This window comes from Belonocnema kinseyi, chromosome 1 (genome assembly GCF_010883055.1).
Source record: "Belonocnema kinseyi isolate 2016_QV_RU_SX_M_011 chromosome 1, B_treatae_v1, whole genome shotgun sequence".
Lineage (NCBI taxonomy): Eukaryota > Metazoa > Arthropoda > Insecta > Hymenoptera > Cynipidae > Belonocnema > Belonocnema kinseyi.
This window is the reverse complement of record NC_046657.1, coordinates 140302186-140317818: the sequence shown is the minus strand read 5'-3', so window position 1 is coordinate 140317818 and position 15633 is coordinate 140302186. Positions and strand designations below refer to the sequence as shown.

General features: G+C 33.5%; 1 protein-coding gene across 1 annotated transcript in view; it reads right to left on the bottom strand.

Annotated features, from left to right (window-relative positions):
- Positions 1-15633, bottom strand: part of LOC117180291 (protein vein) — a 499073-nt gene that overhangs the window by 30896 nt on the left and 452544 nt on the right. The window lies entirely within an intron of this gene.

Below are 15633 nucleotides of genomic sequence, written 5' to 3'. Positions count from 1 at the left end.
CAATTTTTGAAACAAAGGTAATTTCACGAGTTGTGATGGCACTTCTAATTTTAAAAAAATGTTAATGTATGAGGCTAAATTGCATCTAATTTTAACAGCACTCTAGCTCCTATAAGCGTATTTGAATTTCCAAATTGGTGTTCATGTATGTTAGCAAAATAGGGGTATTGTAGAACGGTAATACGTATCAGACTACATTTCACGGTCGATCGAGATTGAGACCAGCCCATAGACTATTCCCCAAAGGGATTCAGACCTGATATAACGGTCCAAACGTATATGCTATATGCACGTTATATATTTGCTACTTGCTGTATCGCATTGCAAATTATATGTGAAGTAGGTCAAAAAGCTTTGTCCCTATGCGCTAAATTCTTCAAGAGACATTTGTCTAAGTTTGATTTGGGAATTGAATTTCGAAGCACGTTTTCGAAGATCGTGCTTTCTCACTACTGTGATTCTTCACTCTTATATTAGTCTTCTGGAGAATCTTCTCTTTCTTTCCCTATTATTGCTTGACTCCTGAGAAATTGTGTCAATAAATAACTGATAGGAGAAATTTTGTAATTACTTTATTTGTCAGCATATTTTCTGAGATAAAATCAGCAGGTAATTTAAACATATGTAAGATCATCTTCACAGTTTTGCTAAACGCACTTTTATCAAAGAAGGAAACTTAAGAGTAAAGGTAAGTTATACTTTTTTATTCTTTAATAGTTCACTGATGACAGGCAAGATAAATAATTTATCTTATTTGTGACTTACTACTGGACTTTTTGTGTTCTTTGTACTGTGCTTATAACAATAATACTCTTTATCCTCTTTATCATCAACAAGAAACATAATGTCTCTAAATTCAGAATGTAAGTTATAAGTCTCCATATCGTTAAAATAAACATTAATCGCCATTTCTTGGATGCTATTGCTTTTCCTATTATTGGCAATTTGGAAGTAATTTTCATGATATTAGAGCCTAAAAAAACATACCGGAAATAAGGAAACAAGGAAATAACATCAGCAAATGTCTGTAATTGAATAATAGTTTCCCACATCGACCGCAACAAAAGGATTGTCGAGCATTCGGCGGAACGTATTCGATGTGATATTCACTCAACAGCATTACGTGCGAAGCATGAAATTATGCTTCCATAGTTCATGGCCCGTCACGAGTGGGCTTGCATAATAGGACCGCACAACTAAAGTCCCATCGAAACGGACGATTGGACGGCTGGTCGCTGTACGAACGTAACTCGGCCCAGTTGGGATGCAAATCTTGAACTGTTTTGCATTTTGTCGTCCGTTTATGCGCCACAAAACGGATTACAACTGGCAAGAGCATCGTTGTTGCGATTATGCAACAGAGGTACTCAACGCCATGATTCTACCGGCGCCTACAACCCTCATGAATATCGTATGTATACAAGCGTGTCCTAAAGAAACAAAAAGCTTTGAAATATAGTGCCAAAATAGCACATTTCTTCGATCATTCACCCAAATTTATTACAAACAATGTTGCAAATTTTTTATAATGATATAAGTTTCTTTCCATAAAAACAATTTGAAGTATTAGGTAAATTTACTTATTAGGGGGGTCAAACCTTTATTTGTATTAGGAGGTTTGGCGCCTATCTCTACCACAGAATTTATTTAACAGTGAACGCAATCAGATAACACGTTTAGGTTGGATCAGATTTCTTCCATAATAAATGTATCTTAATTATGTTTTTTTACAAAGCAAGCTTTTCGCAAACGACCACCATTAATTTTTCCAGATACACTTAAAAAGAAATTAGTACGAAATTGTGGATGTGGTCGTAAAATAAGAACTTCAGAGTCCTTTGTGATTTCGCATTAGGTAGAACATTTTTCGTCGACTCTTAAAGCATGAGTCAACCTTTTCCATTTGGCGTAGCACACAATGTTTACGAGCGAATTGCCCGCGATTTCAACAAGTAATGAATCCACATGCCAGAAGCGCAAGAATTAAACCATATAAAGTAACCATCAGGACAGGCGGTAAGCCAAATGTATCTGTAGCCTATGTTCTTTACTAGCAGGAGTATTAAAAGTTACTGCAAAGAACTAGGTAAATATTCTTATATGGAGGAGAGAAGCATGAGAATGCAACTTATGTAAAACATAGCTTTACTTGATAATGTATTCATAAAATATTTCCCGAATGGATCAGCATGTAAGCTTTTGAAAATATGAATAATTTGGAAAAATGGAATATAATTCAATAAAAACAATTGATTATTGATTTTCCCCAAAACGAGCACCTTTAGCTAACTTAAGCAAGCAGTGTTTAGTTACTAAACATTGCTACTTATACAATGAACTCTTAAGTTTCTTTACATTTGCAGATTAGACATGTTCTGCTAACAGTCGACGATGACATTGAGTGGTTAGTTGCATTAACGGTGTTCTTGCATTTTCAGAAGTTACTTGTTTTTCATTTGTTCTTCATCAAGTTGGGTACAAAAAAAGCTAAGAATCAAGTGATAAGGCTACGAATGATTAGAAGGAGAGGAACTTTCGAAAGTTTGATGCTACCCGGGGACGCCGCACAGTAATAACTACGGAAAAAATTTGAGCCACATGATGATCTTAATCAAATAATAATTTCTTTTATTTTCCTCTAAAAAACGACTTGCCTCAACGTCAGTGAAAATTGTTCGAAAATAACGCAAGACTAAAAAATATTTTCGGGAGTCTACATAGAGTTGACTAAGTGTACTATGTTTTTTGGGTCGCTGTATACGAATCTATCCTCAGAATGAATCCAACATGTCAGGATTTTGATTATATTTTAAAAAATAAAACAAAAAAATAACCTATAATCACTCATGCTACAAACCTAAAACAACATACTCTACAAAACCACATACCCAAAACCCACAATTCCCAAACCCACGCACCCAAAATCCATAAACCCCAAACACACACACCCCAAACCTACAAAGCAGAACATGATAAATTTTCTAAGAAAGTTGTAAATATTTCATTTTTAAATGAAAAGAATGTTACTCAAAATGCATCAGTTAGTAGTAATTCATCACATTTTGTGCAAGAAATTTCCAACATTATTAAGGTATACTGCAATGGTAAACTGCATGTAAAGGTAAAAAAAAATGGTAAAGGTAAACTGCAATGTAAAATTAAGAAAATATAATGAGTACTAATTATACTAATAAAGTATTAGCAATTCAAATGGACCTACAGCTAAGTCAACGTAAATATGAAAAATTAAGAAAACACACTCACAATATACATGGAAACAAATTATACCCTCCATATTCTGAAGTCGTTAGTGCCATGAAAGCTTGTTACCCTGATCACATCACCTGCTCTAATAGTGGAGCAAAGGTTTACTTGATATCGTTGCTTAAACACACATTAAAACGAATTAGGACGACTTTAGACGAAGAAATATATAAAAGCGTGAGGATAGCAAACAACCAGGCAATCGTGGAATTTGACTGATCGTTCTATTGAGTTATCCTTCAGTGATGATGATTGTGTTGCTCAAACAAATGGCGCTGGTCAATCAGATGAAGCCGTTTACATCTGCAACTTTGTTCCTCTTGAACTAAGAACTGTTGATCATAAAATATTGTGGGTTAACCAAAAACCCTCATTCGCATTTTACACTCGCCGGATAAATTTTAAATTTATTAAGTAGACCAATGAAATAACGGGGAAAAAAATTACAAAACTATTCTAGGATTGGTAAACAAAATTCAAAATTACAACTTTGAATTTGGTGAAATGGCATTTAAAGTGGTATTTGATTTAAAATGTACTTCGATTGACGGTAAAACATGCAATGCTTAAAGTTAGCAACATGCTACTAAGTTCTGCAACATTTGTGGAGTAAGCCCTACGAATACCAATAAAATCGATCATGTTTTGAATCTTTTATGGAATGAAGACTTTTATCAATAGGAATTTTGCATATTACACTGCTGGATAAGATTCATGGAACACGTATTGCACATCCGCTACAATTTAGTTTTTAAGAAATCGCAGACAAGAGGTCTTGATAAGGAATTAAAAAAAGAAAGAAAAAAGTTTATTCAACATTCTTTAAAAACCAATTGCAGATTAACCGTAGATGTAGTTAAGCAAGACGCAGGCACAACAAACATAGGAAATGTCGCACGTAGTTTCTTTTACCAGCGAAAAGAAGTATCCAAAATCGTCCGAGCTTGAGAGAAAAAGAACAAAACATAAAAGTAAAGAACTTATACCCGCAGGTAAAAAATTTATAAAAAATAAAATAATCAAAAAAATAACATAAAAAAACAAAAAATAAATAAAAAAGTTTTTAAAAAACAACCTCTTTGATGACTGCTGCCTTGGCGTAGTGGAGAGACTTAATTCTTCTTATTATGAGAAAATTAAATACCGTAAATAGAAAATTAACAACTAGTAATATACATATCAAGTATGGGTTGTAGCCAAGATATAGGGTTAAATTTTTAAGGATTTCACTTAAAGCCTTTTGGAATATATTATTTAAGAAATGGTCTCTCGTGAATAAAGTATCCATAACATGCATTTTCATCTGAAGCTGTATGTATTTGAGGTTATATTTTGAGGGTTTGTTTCCGTGAACTTGGATTGGAACAATGCAGATTTAGAAAATGTATGCTCAAAAACAAACTTTTCGAGGAATAATCATCTCTTTTGAAGAAAATATGCATTATATGCATATGTCATTTCACCTAAGAAGGTATAGTTTGTGCACAGAGGAAACATGTGTTCGAAAGATGGTCGTGCGGGTATCAGAAAGCTAGAGAATGATGCCAGAAGAGTCCAATTGGCGGCGTGACCTTACTAAACCTATTTATTGCTGCGTAAAGTTGAAAATTACAAAAGAATTATATTAAATACGCCGAATTTAATTGTTTATTGTCAAATTTCTGACTTTAGAGTAGTTGAAGAATATTTTTTGATTAATGAAACAGGAGTGAAGTGAACGTTTGATTTGTATTTGTGAATTATGAAGAAGTGGAGAAATAAGTATGTGTTTATGTTGAAACGCCATGAAAATCAATAATTTTATAAGCATTAATGTACATTTTTTTCTTGAAAATATTCCGAAAATAATTTTTCTTACTAATCATAAGTGTTGAGGATCACGGATGGTAAGGTCATGACTGTATACTTATCATTTGACAGGTTGCTAATTGTTTTGGAGGTTCCTTTTCAGAAGGATAGTGAATAAATAAGAAAAAGATTGTTTGTAGACAAATGAAAAATATAAATGTTCACTAATAAGAAATTAAAGTATAGATTGTTTATTCATGCAAACGAAGCGAAGTGAAGATTTTAATTGACTGCATTTGACGTCTCTGCATCCGTGAATATTGAAGCCATTGTTTGAAAAGAATGTGTTCATGCTTAAATGTCACGAATATTATTAATTGTCTGAGAATTAATTTACAGTTTTTTTCTGAAAATATTCGAAAAATAATATTTCTTTATAATTACAGGTTTTGAGGATGAAAAGTGGTAAGATTATGAGTCTACATAAAAGTTGAGCGGGTGCTAATTGTTTTCGAGACAACAGGTACTGTTTTTGTCTTTGACATTTATGTATGAGTAGGTTGTGGTTTTGAAAATAAATACTCTTAAAAAAGCGATACTTATCTCATCACTTTAATTCTGATTCATTATTAAACAATTGTCTTCGTTGTTTGTTATTTCTTTTCGGGTCTTTCAGCGAAAGATTTATTTTCAATAAATACAGTTTAGTCTACCCGCACCGGGACCGAAAAAATGTTGCCGGTGCCAGCAACGGAGCAATTTTGTCGATGCCGGCAACGGAACAATCTTGTCGTTGCCGGCAACATTGATCGTTGCCGGCTTTTTCCGGCGGGTCTGAAGTTCCGAAAAGCGTGTAGTGATGTATTTTTCATTCACTGCATACGAATATGGTCATGAAAATTGAAAGAAAAAAAAAGGTTTTGAAAGGTCTAATCTTAAAAAATTAAGTCACTAAAGTACTTATACTGGTGTATTTTGATGCGTTTATTATGAAGAATGGACATGGAAATACCTGAAAACATAATTTCCAATGTCAAATTTTCAAACTTTAGGTTTTTTGGCGAAGTGCTATTACTATCGGTAGCCGTAAAAAGCATATTGAAAGCACGCGGAAGGGATTATCTGGCAATTGTAGAGTAAGGCATCGAAACTTAAAACTTATTTTGTTCATCTTTGGCTTTTGATGCTATCAATGGAACGTTGTATGTATATTAGGGGGGTTCAAAAACGCTTCTTGAGCTACACGGGAAAATTTGTAATTTCCAAAAATTTTAACTCATGTTCCAGGGGTTCATGGAAACGTGCCGAATTTTGTAGGGATTAAAGAAGATTGTCTAAGAAATAAAACCATACTGATAACTTTCCTTTCCAACCCATCCTCACCATCCTCGCAGCACCCCAAATATTAACGTAAAATCAAACAAACAAAAAACATTTTTACGTATTATTGTTACTTTTTAGCAATTTCCCTCGTATTTTTCATACAAATAATTACTAATGGAGAATTTGAATATATACCATGAATTTTTAAACAATTTCGAATTCTTTTAACAAATGTGAATTATTTCAACAATTATTTATTCTTAAAAAATGTAAAAAGATAATCATATTTTCAGATTAAAATTAAATATTTTGACAATGCTTAAAGTAGTAAATTTCTCTAAAAACCTTTTTTCAGATAAGTGTACTTCTAAATTATTTAATAATTGTAATAATTATTTCAATTATTATGTATTATTTCTTTTGAAAATATCGAAAAATTGAGACAGAGAAGTTCCCTTTTTTTAATTGTTATCATATGATACTTTTTGTTGAGGTACTAAATAATTTTTATATATTTCTTGTAATGTTTAACAAATTTCTATTTCTTTAAACAATTTTTATTTGCTACAGCAGTTAGTTTTCGATAACTAAGAAATTAATAAAATAGAACAAATACTTCTAATATACAAATACTTTTAATACTTTTTAATTTCAAAAGAAAGCTGATATCACTAGCTCAATTGTCAGAAATTGTGAAGATAGACAGTAAATAAATGTTTGAATAAATACATAATATTTTTATCAAAATTTATTACTCCAAACAATGAAAAAAAAATTACATTTCAATTATAAAATACAATTATTTTTTTACATTTTCTGAGAATAAATAATTGTTGAAAAAATTTACATTTGTTCAAAAAATTCGAAATTGTTTAAAAAGTCATGGTAAATATTCAAATTGTCCATTAGTAATTATTTGTATGAAAAAGACGAGGGAAATTGCTAAAAAGTAACAATAATACTTAAAAATGTTTTTTGTTTGTTAGATTTTACGGTAATATTTGGGGTGCTGCGGGGATGGTGAGGATGGGTTGGAAAGAAAAGTTATTATTATGGTTTTATTTAGTAGACAATCCTCTTCAATCCCTACAAAATTTGGCATGTTTTCATGAAACCCAGGAATATGAGTTTAATTTTTTGAAAATTACCAATTTTCTCGTGTAGCTCAAGAAGCCTTTTTTTGACCACCCTAATATACATACAACGTTCCATTGATATGTAGTATCAAAAGCCAAAGATGAACAAAATAAGTTTTAAGTTTCAATGCCTTACTCTACGATTGCCAGATAACCCCTTCCGCGTGCTTTAAATATGCTTTTTACGGCTATCGATAATAATAGCACTTCGCCAAAAAACCCAAAGTTTGAAAATTTAACATTGGAAATTATGTTTTCAGGTATTTCCATGTCCGTTCTTCATAATGAATGCATCGAAATACACCAGTATTAGTACTTTAGGAACGTATTTTTTTAAAGATTAGACCCTTAAAAATATTTTTGTTCCAATTTTCATCACCATATTCGAAAGCAGTGAATGAAAAATACATCACTACATGCTTTTCGGAACTTCACACCCGCCGGAAAAAAGCCGGCAACGAGCAATGTTGCCGGCACGGACAAGATTGTTCCGTTGTCGGCGTCGACAAAATTGTTCCGTTGCCGGCACCGACAACCTTTTTCCGTTGAATGAATCAGAATCAATGAATGAATGAATCAATCAATTAGAATTAGGGTAATTAGGTAAGAATAGATTTTTAAGAGTACGAGGTGTGTTCCAAAAATAAGGTGACTTTATGGTTTTTTCAAAAAATATTCCTTTATTCCTCAATATTTATGTTGTCCCCTTCAAAGTTATCCCCCTTAGATATAATACACTTGTGCCAACGCTTTTTCCAATCATCGAAGCACTTCTGATAATCATTTTGTGGTATACCCTTGAGTTCTTTCAGCGATGCAGTTTTATCTCCTCAATCGTTGAAAATCGATGTTCTTTCATGGGTCTCTTCTGTTTTGGAAAAAGAAAAAAATCATTGGGGGCTAAATCCGGTGAATATGGAGGCTGTAGCATGACTGTGGTGCTGTTATTGGTCAGAAAATCTTTCACAGGCAACGATGAACGAGCAGGTGCATTATCGTGATGCAAAAGCCACGAATTGTTTTTCCAAAGTTCCGGACGTTTTTTGCGTATCGCCTCTCGCAAACGGCATAGCATGAGCCAACCGATATGCCAACATCTTCAGCAACGTCTCTGATGGTAATTCGGCGATTTTTCAACACCATTTCTTCCACTACTTGAACGTTTTCATCTGTTGTTGACGTGCTGGGACGTCCAGGGCGAGAATCGTCTTCGATATCCTCTCGGCCTTCTTGGAACAGCTTGTACCACTTATACAAATTTTTCTTAATCAGAGTAGACTCACCGTATGCAACTGTCAACATTTCAAGGGTTCTAGAGCATGGATTCCCTTTTTCCCACAAAATTTAATGCAAACACTTTGCTCCATTTTTTTCGAAAGAAGAAAATCGCCGAGCAGACCAAACCCTTCTAACCTTTTACGCCTCTGCCAGAAAAACAACACGAGCTATATAGTCAAAACTGTGAACATATGATCGTGACGAGTGTACCAACACAACAAAACAAAAAATTCAAAACTTGAATGTACGTAGCCCGCGAAAATTGAAAAGTCACCTTACTTTTTGAACACACCTCGTATTTATTTTAAAAACCACAACCTACTTATACATAAATGTCAAAGACAATAACAGTACTTGTAAGCTCGAAAACAATTAGCACCCGCTCAATTTTTATGTATACTCATAATCTTACCATTTTTCATCCTCAAAACCTGTAATTATAAAGAAAAATTATTTTCCGAGTATTTTCAGGAAAAAACTGTACATTAATTCTCAGACAATAAATAATATGAATGACATTTAAGAATGAACACATGCTTTTCAAACAATGGCTTCAATATTCACGGATGCAGAGTCGTCAAATGCAGTCAATTAAAACCTTCACTTCGCTGCATTGGCATGAATAAACAATCTATACTTCAATTGCTTTTCACTGACCATTTATATTTTTCATTTGCCTAGAAACAATCTTTTTCTTATTTATTCACTCTCCTTCTGAAAAATAACCTCCAAAACAATTAGTAACATGTCAAATGATAAGTATACAGTCATAACCTTACCATCCGTGACCCTCAATTTTGATCATTAGTAAGAAAAATTATTTTGGGAATATTTTCAGGAAAAAAATGTACATTAATTCTTATAAAATTATTCATTTTTATCGTGTTTTAACATAAACACATACTTATTTCTCCACTTCTGCACACTTCACAAATAAAACTCAAACGTTCACTTCACTCCTGTTTCATTAATAAACAAATTATTCTTCAACTGTTCTTAAGTCAGAAATTTATAAACAATTGAATTCGGCGTATTTAATATCATTCTTTTGTAATTTCAAACTTTATGCGGTAATAAATAGGTTTAGGAAGGTCACGCCGCCAATTGGACTCTTCCGGCATTATTCTCTAGCTTTCTGATATCCGCACGACCATCTTTCGAACACATTTTACCACTGTGCACAAACTATACCTTATTAGGTGAAATGACATTTTGGTCAATTGAACTTTTGGCGAACTATTTGTTTCAAGAAATGGTCTTCTCCTGGGAATAATATTATACATTTTTATGCATTTTATCTCATATTTACTGAATTTAAGACTAAATTTTAAAGGTTTGCGGTAAGATATCTATGATTAAAATTAAAAAGCAGAGTTAGAAAACATATATTCAATAATATAGGTTTCAAGAAATATTCTTTGTCTCGTTAAAGAAATTATCCATCTTATACATTTTAGCTCGAGTTAAATCGATTTAAGGTTAGGTTTTTTGAGTTTGGGGTATGTGGGTTCGCGGTATGTGGGTCTTGTAAAGTGTGTTGTTGTAGGTCTGTAGCATGAGTGATTGCAGGTTATTTTTTTAATTTAATCAAAATCCTGACATGCTGCAGTCATTCTGAGGATGGATTCGTATTCAGCGACCCAAGAAACACATATTAAACCTAGTGAACTCTATGTAGACTCCTGAAAATATTTTGCTTCATCCCGTCCTCGAAAGTACATTGTTCCCGGCCTTATTTCTCCCCAGGAAGAGCGTTATTTACGGCTTTTCAGCTGAATCGCGCACTCTGATTGGCTGCGACATTTTGTGCGGTTCGCTTGAGTACTAGTCCGTGGTATATGTTGTATATATTGTGTTGAAGTGTCCAGCATGTTTCTAGCCAGTTTAATACCGGTTGAAATCGGTTGAAATATCGATTGAAATAAAAAATTACACTAAATTATTTAGACACCGACATCTGATTGAACGTATTTCTTTTACTTGTACTATTTGATGCTCGCTCTGACTAGTAAAGCCTCGGCCTACGCCTCGCCCTAACATATGTCGAGCGAGCAAATTCCTCGCATCCCTGCATAATAAAGCGAGCAGAAGCCGCGTCGCGTTACGCTAGTTGCCCGAGAGGGCGCGCTAACACTACCCGGCACGAAAGTGAAACGATGGATATACTTATAGCCGAGCGCGAGCTAGCAGCTGACAACGCTTTATTTATTAATTAATATTAATTATTGCACGTGCTTTTGGGTGGGGATGAAGAAAAATAGTATACAACATACACTCAGAAAATGCTGGATGCCCTAGCGTGCTGGATAGGGGCCCTTACCGCAGCCTTCAACTTTATGGCCTTGTGTTGTAATGTATTATTGTAGTCCTGCGTTATTTTTGAACAATTTCCACTGATGTTAAGGCAAGTCGTTTCATGGTTAATTAAAAAAAATATATGGGTAGTTATAACAATTCTCTCGCTGGAAATAATAAATATAACATTTTTAGAGAAGAATTAAATTTTTTATTTTATTATTTTATTAACATCGTCACGTGGCTCGATTTTTTCCCCATATTTAACACTGTGTACCGGTGACTGCAATCTGCTCGGACCAGAATGTAGGAGGTTAACATTTTTTATCAACAAGGATTAAGGTAGTTCTGTGTTTCTTTTTTTTTGCGGACTGAATTTACTTTAGAGACTTTATGTCTGCGAATATTCGTGATTCGTATAATACTCAACTCCCGATTCTGGCACGGCCTTGTATCTGGGCGGCCTAGACTCGCATGCATTTTGTCATGTCAACACTCAGGACAACATTGATGCAGTCTCTGATTGGAAAGAGTATATGCCCAGTAAGGTGCGATGTAAAAAACTTCTGATACGGCACTGACTTTCCGAGCGTATAAGCCGTCAACAGATGCTCAGAGGGAGAGAAAGAAGCAGTCATGTTTGAAGTCGGCCGAAGGTCGGATGGCCCAGAATCGGGAGTTGAGTGTACTTCAACGGATTGATGCGGATAGCAACCAGGTCATTCTCGATTTATTGATTAGTGTTCAAATAATAAATCGAGAAGACGTAAACGTAGTTTAATGCCAGTTATGTCGTACGAATGGCTTCGAAATCTTTTTCAATGTTGAAGCATCGGAAAAATTAATCTTATTAAATATTTGAGTCGTGATGAGACTGAGTCCGCAAGGACCACATTGGCTTCTAAGAATAAAGATTCAATTTTAGATAAAATATCATTAAATAAAAAAAATATAACTTTTAATAGAGAAATTCAAAATTTGTGTTGTGAGATTGCGTCCGTTGATAATTTGAGATCGCGGTTTGTTCTATAATTGAATTAAATATTTTGTCACCAAATAGCATGTTCAAAAAAGACGTCAAGAAAAATTATAAATGGTTGACCTTCTGTAGGGCCTATAGTGTCAGCTACCAAAGGACTAAATATTTTGGGTGGTATCTGAAGTTTATTATCTTACTTCTCGCCATTAATATTTAAAGTAACTTTGCTTGTTCTATAGTACCAATATAGGTCAATCACTGTAACACATGAAACATTGTTATTTGTCTTTGCGAGTTTTGTTAGTGGAGCAATGTTAATTATTGAAAATATTAAATTCAGCTCGACAATCGATTGTTGCTACATTTCATTCGAACACAATGATTAACAGTTATCTTGGTTCGAGTATGACAACCAAAATTAAATATGGTTTCAGGGCCACTACTAATATAAACAGATTATAAACAGATATAATATAATATAAAATATATAAATAGAATATAAACAGATTTTCAATGTAATCAATGATATATGTAGGATATTAAAAACTGCATCGGACCGTTAAGATTAGTGTGAATTGGTTACTTGTGGAACAGTAGTGGAAAACTGACACTGTGGTCTTGAGATAATTATTTAGCTTATGCTTTGTGTTAGTGGCATGTCAGACTGGAATTGACACTGAATCAGAGGTTCGTTAAGCAGCTACAGAAATTATTGATTTTGCAATTACCTAATCAGAGACTAGATAGCTGGAGTGTTCTATGTGTCAAGAGCAAATTCAAAGTAACTCAACTTGATTCTTAATGTGTGAGAGACTAGGAACTCAAAACTATCTGTGCCTGACTATTAATACCTCTGCATGAAAGCAAAGGAATTTCGTAACAGTTTTATTAACTTTCATTGGTTCAAGAAACATTATTAAAATATAGAGGGATACATTCGATCAAATGTTGCTTCAACTTTTGGTGATTATTCGCTGCATGTTCCACAAAATGTCGAATGCTCCAGTAAAAAAAAAAAACGATTGAAAATGGTACATCACCAATCAGCAACAAGCGTTGTGTTTGCTGTTTACACATTAGCTTGCTCGTGAGCAAACGAAAATCACACAGTGCCAACGAGGTAACATACATAAATACGGGACACGTTCGCTAATCAATCGTTTCGAATCACAGAGAATTTTCGAGCCCCCCCCCCCCTCCCCGTCGAAGGCTACATTGTCGACTGAATCGTCGAAAGCGGACTGATTGGTCCAAGCCGATAATCGAGATTTAACGGCATTTGATTACCGATACACACACTCATGCATCAAAAGCAATGGAAAAATTGTATACAGCTACTCTTCCTCTCGTGCAAACTGTTTCAAAGTGTTGCTTTAAAAGGAGCATTTTAACTGGGTATAGAAAACAGAATAAATTGAGTACGTGTTATTTGTGAACGGAAAGTTAAATTCTTAACTAACCAATATTTTCTGTAGGTACCCTTCTATAAAAGCGATAGAAAAGTAAATCAATACAATAGAATTTATATCAGTTGATACAGACAACAAAAAAGGGAAGAGGGTTGTTTAAAAATTCCTCGGTTTGATATTGAAATAATAGTCTGATAGGTTAGCATCAGCTTATTTTTAATTAGAATCTCTTAAAATCTCAGTGCACATATGTATTACAGAGCTGCCCCGCTTCTTTGAGGACTGAGTCGACGAGATCTACGAAATAAACATCTACATCCGATCTTTTTATCTTATGACAATTGTTGTCCCACTACATGTTTTTAAAGGTTTACAAAAATAGTGGTATTTGGAATGGACCAAATCTCTGGCATACGGTACATGGGGAAGTAATTCAGAGCCCACCTTTTCAATTTTAAAGGTTGCGATTTCTGACTTGTGAACAGGTGCCATAACCTTTCCAGCCAAAGTGACCGCCTTTGCCTCATTTAAAGGGCATATAATCTGTGTGCCTCGGTTGTTTAGATTGTTTTTTCGTTTCTGGGAAACTTGATGTTAAATTGGTTGTTTCTACAGAATGAAGACCATCTTGTGCAGACCTAACTTAACCACAATTTTATTAAATGTTATATACCCGTTTGTCTGAGATGCTAACGATTTCAGATATCTCATGCACATTAACACAACGGCCTATCAGGAAAGTCCATATAGTAGATTTTGTCAAAGTTTTCCAAGGTCTTCCTGCCACCTTTTAGCCTTAGTGGACAAAGTAGAAGGTTCAGACTCACCTAAAGTTTTAACCATGTCTTCAGAGATTTCTTGAGGGCCTAAAAAGGCAAACACTTAATGATAGATGATACTTAATGTTTTCTACCATTACTCAAATCGCTCAATTCACTCGTCTTAACCAGCTGTAGCATGAAAAGTATTTGACGTATTAGTTTAGGTCCTTGGTATTAACAAAGGATGAACGTTTTATTGTAATCTCAAATAGTATATTGACGGATAAAGTTTATCCTTGTCCCAATCAGACAGTGACATTGGTCTCATAGGTTCGAGAGTTGTGGAAAATTGTATACCTTCAATTCATTATCGACCTGTTCGGCAATATATTAATGTGAAAACGTAACTGACACGTTTCGCGTACCTGCCAATTTAGTGCCTCCGGCGTCATCACTAAATATTTTTCAGATCATGCACGACATGTTCCGTAACGTATAGTTATTAAACTAAATTAATTTTTTTTAAATAGATGGAAAAGAAATATATTTTTTAATAAAAAAATGTTCTATCTCTTTTCCAATTATTATTTTTTTGTCTCTAATGAGCTGAAAAATGAGGCAGTTGAGAAGTCTGGCTTTTAATTGTGAGTCTTTTTCATGCTCGTTTCACATAAAATTATTCATGAAAAAATAGATTTCATATCGATCTTTTAATTAAAATTTTGTGATAGAGACTCTTAACTCATTACGTGTTCTTTTATTTAAATGTTTGTAAAAAGAATGTATTAAAAATTACTTATATCAGAAATGTATTAAAACTTCTTAATTGTTTCTTTTTCTATTTAGAAAAGTTCGTAATCAAAATAGATTGGTTCAGAATCACCCATTAATTAAATGAGTATACAGGTCATGAAACGTATTATCGCGAACCTATTTAAACGAATTTTTCAAATAGTTCGAATTCTGCACGACTATGTGAGAGATTAGACTCGCTACTTATCTTTTTATAAAAATTTGTTCATCATGCTAAATTCTAATTTACCAAAAGAAAATTAGTTGGTATTAAAGGAAAAACTACAAGGTATCCAGACAAGTTTTCACGCGGAAACATCACAGATTGCACCCCTTGTGACATGTAAATTTAGAAGCCTTAAATTATTATAACCATTTAAAATTACGAAATTATACATTAATTGCTGTTTTGACTTCATTTACGTAGTTTAAATTTTGTTTTCTTGTTATTTTAAATCTAATTTTTATTTTTTTATGTTAAATTTTCCTTCAGAACTATTATTAACTCTTGAACTTTTCCAATAAAATATTTGTCAATTTGAAATGATTTATTAGTTTAAATCTTCAAATAAAAATCGGGAAATTTTATGATGTAACACTGAAAGTGG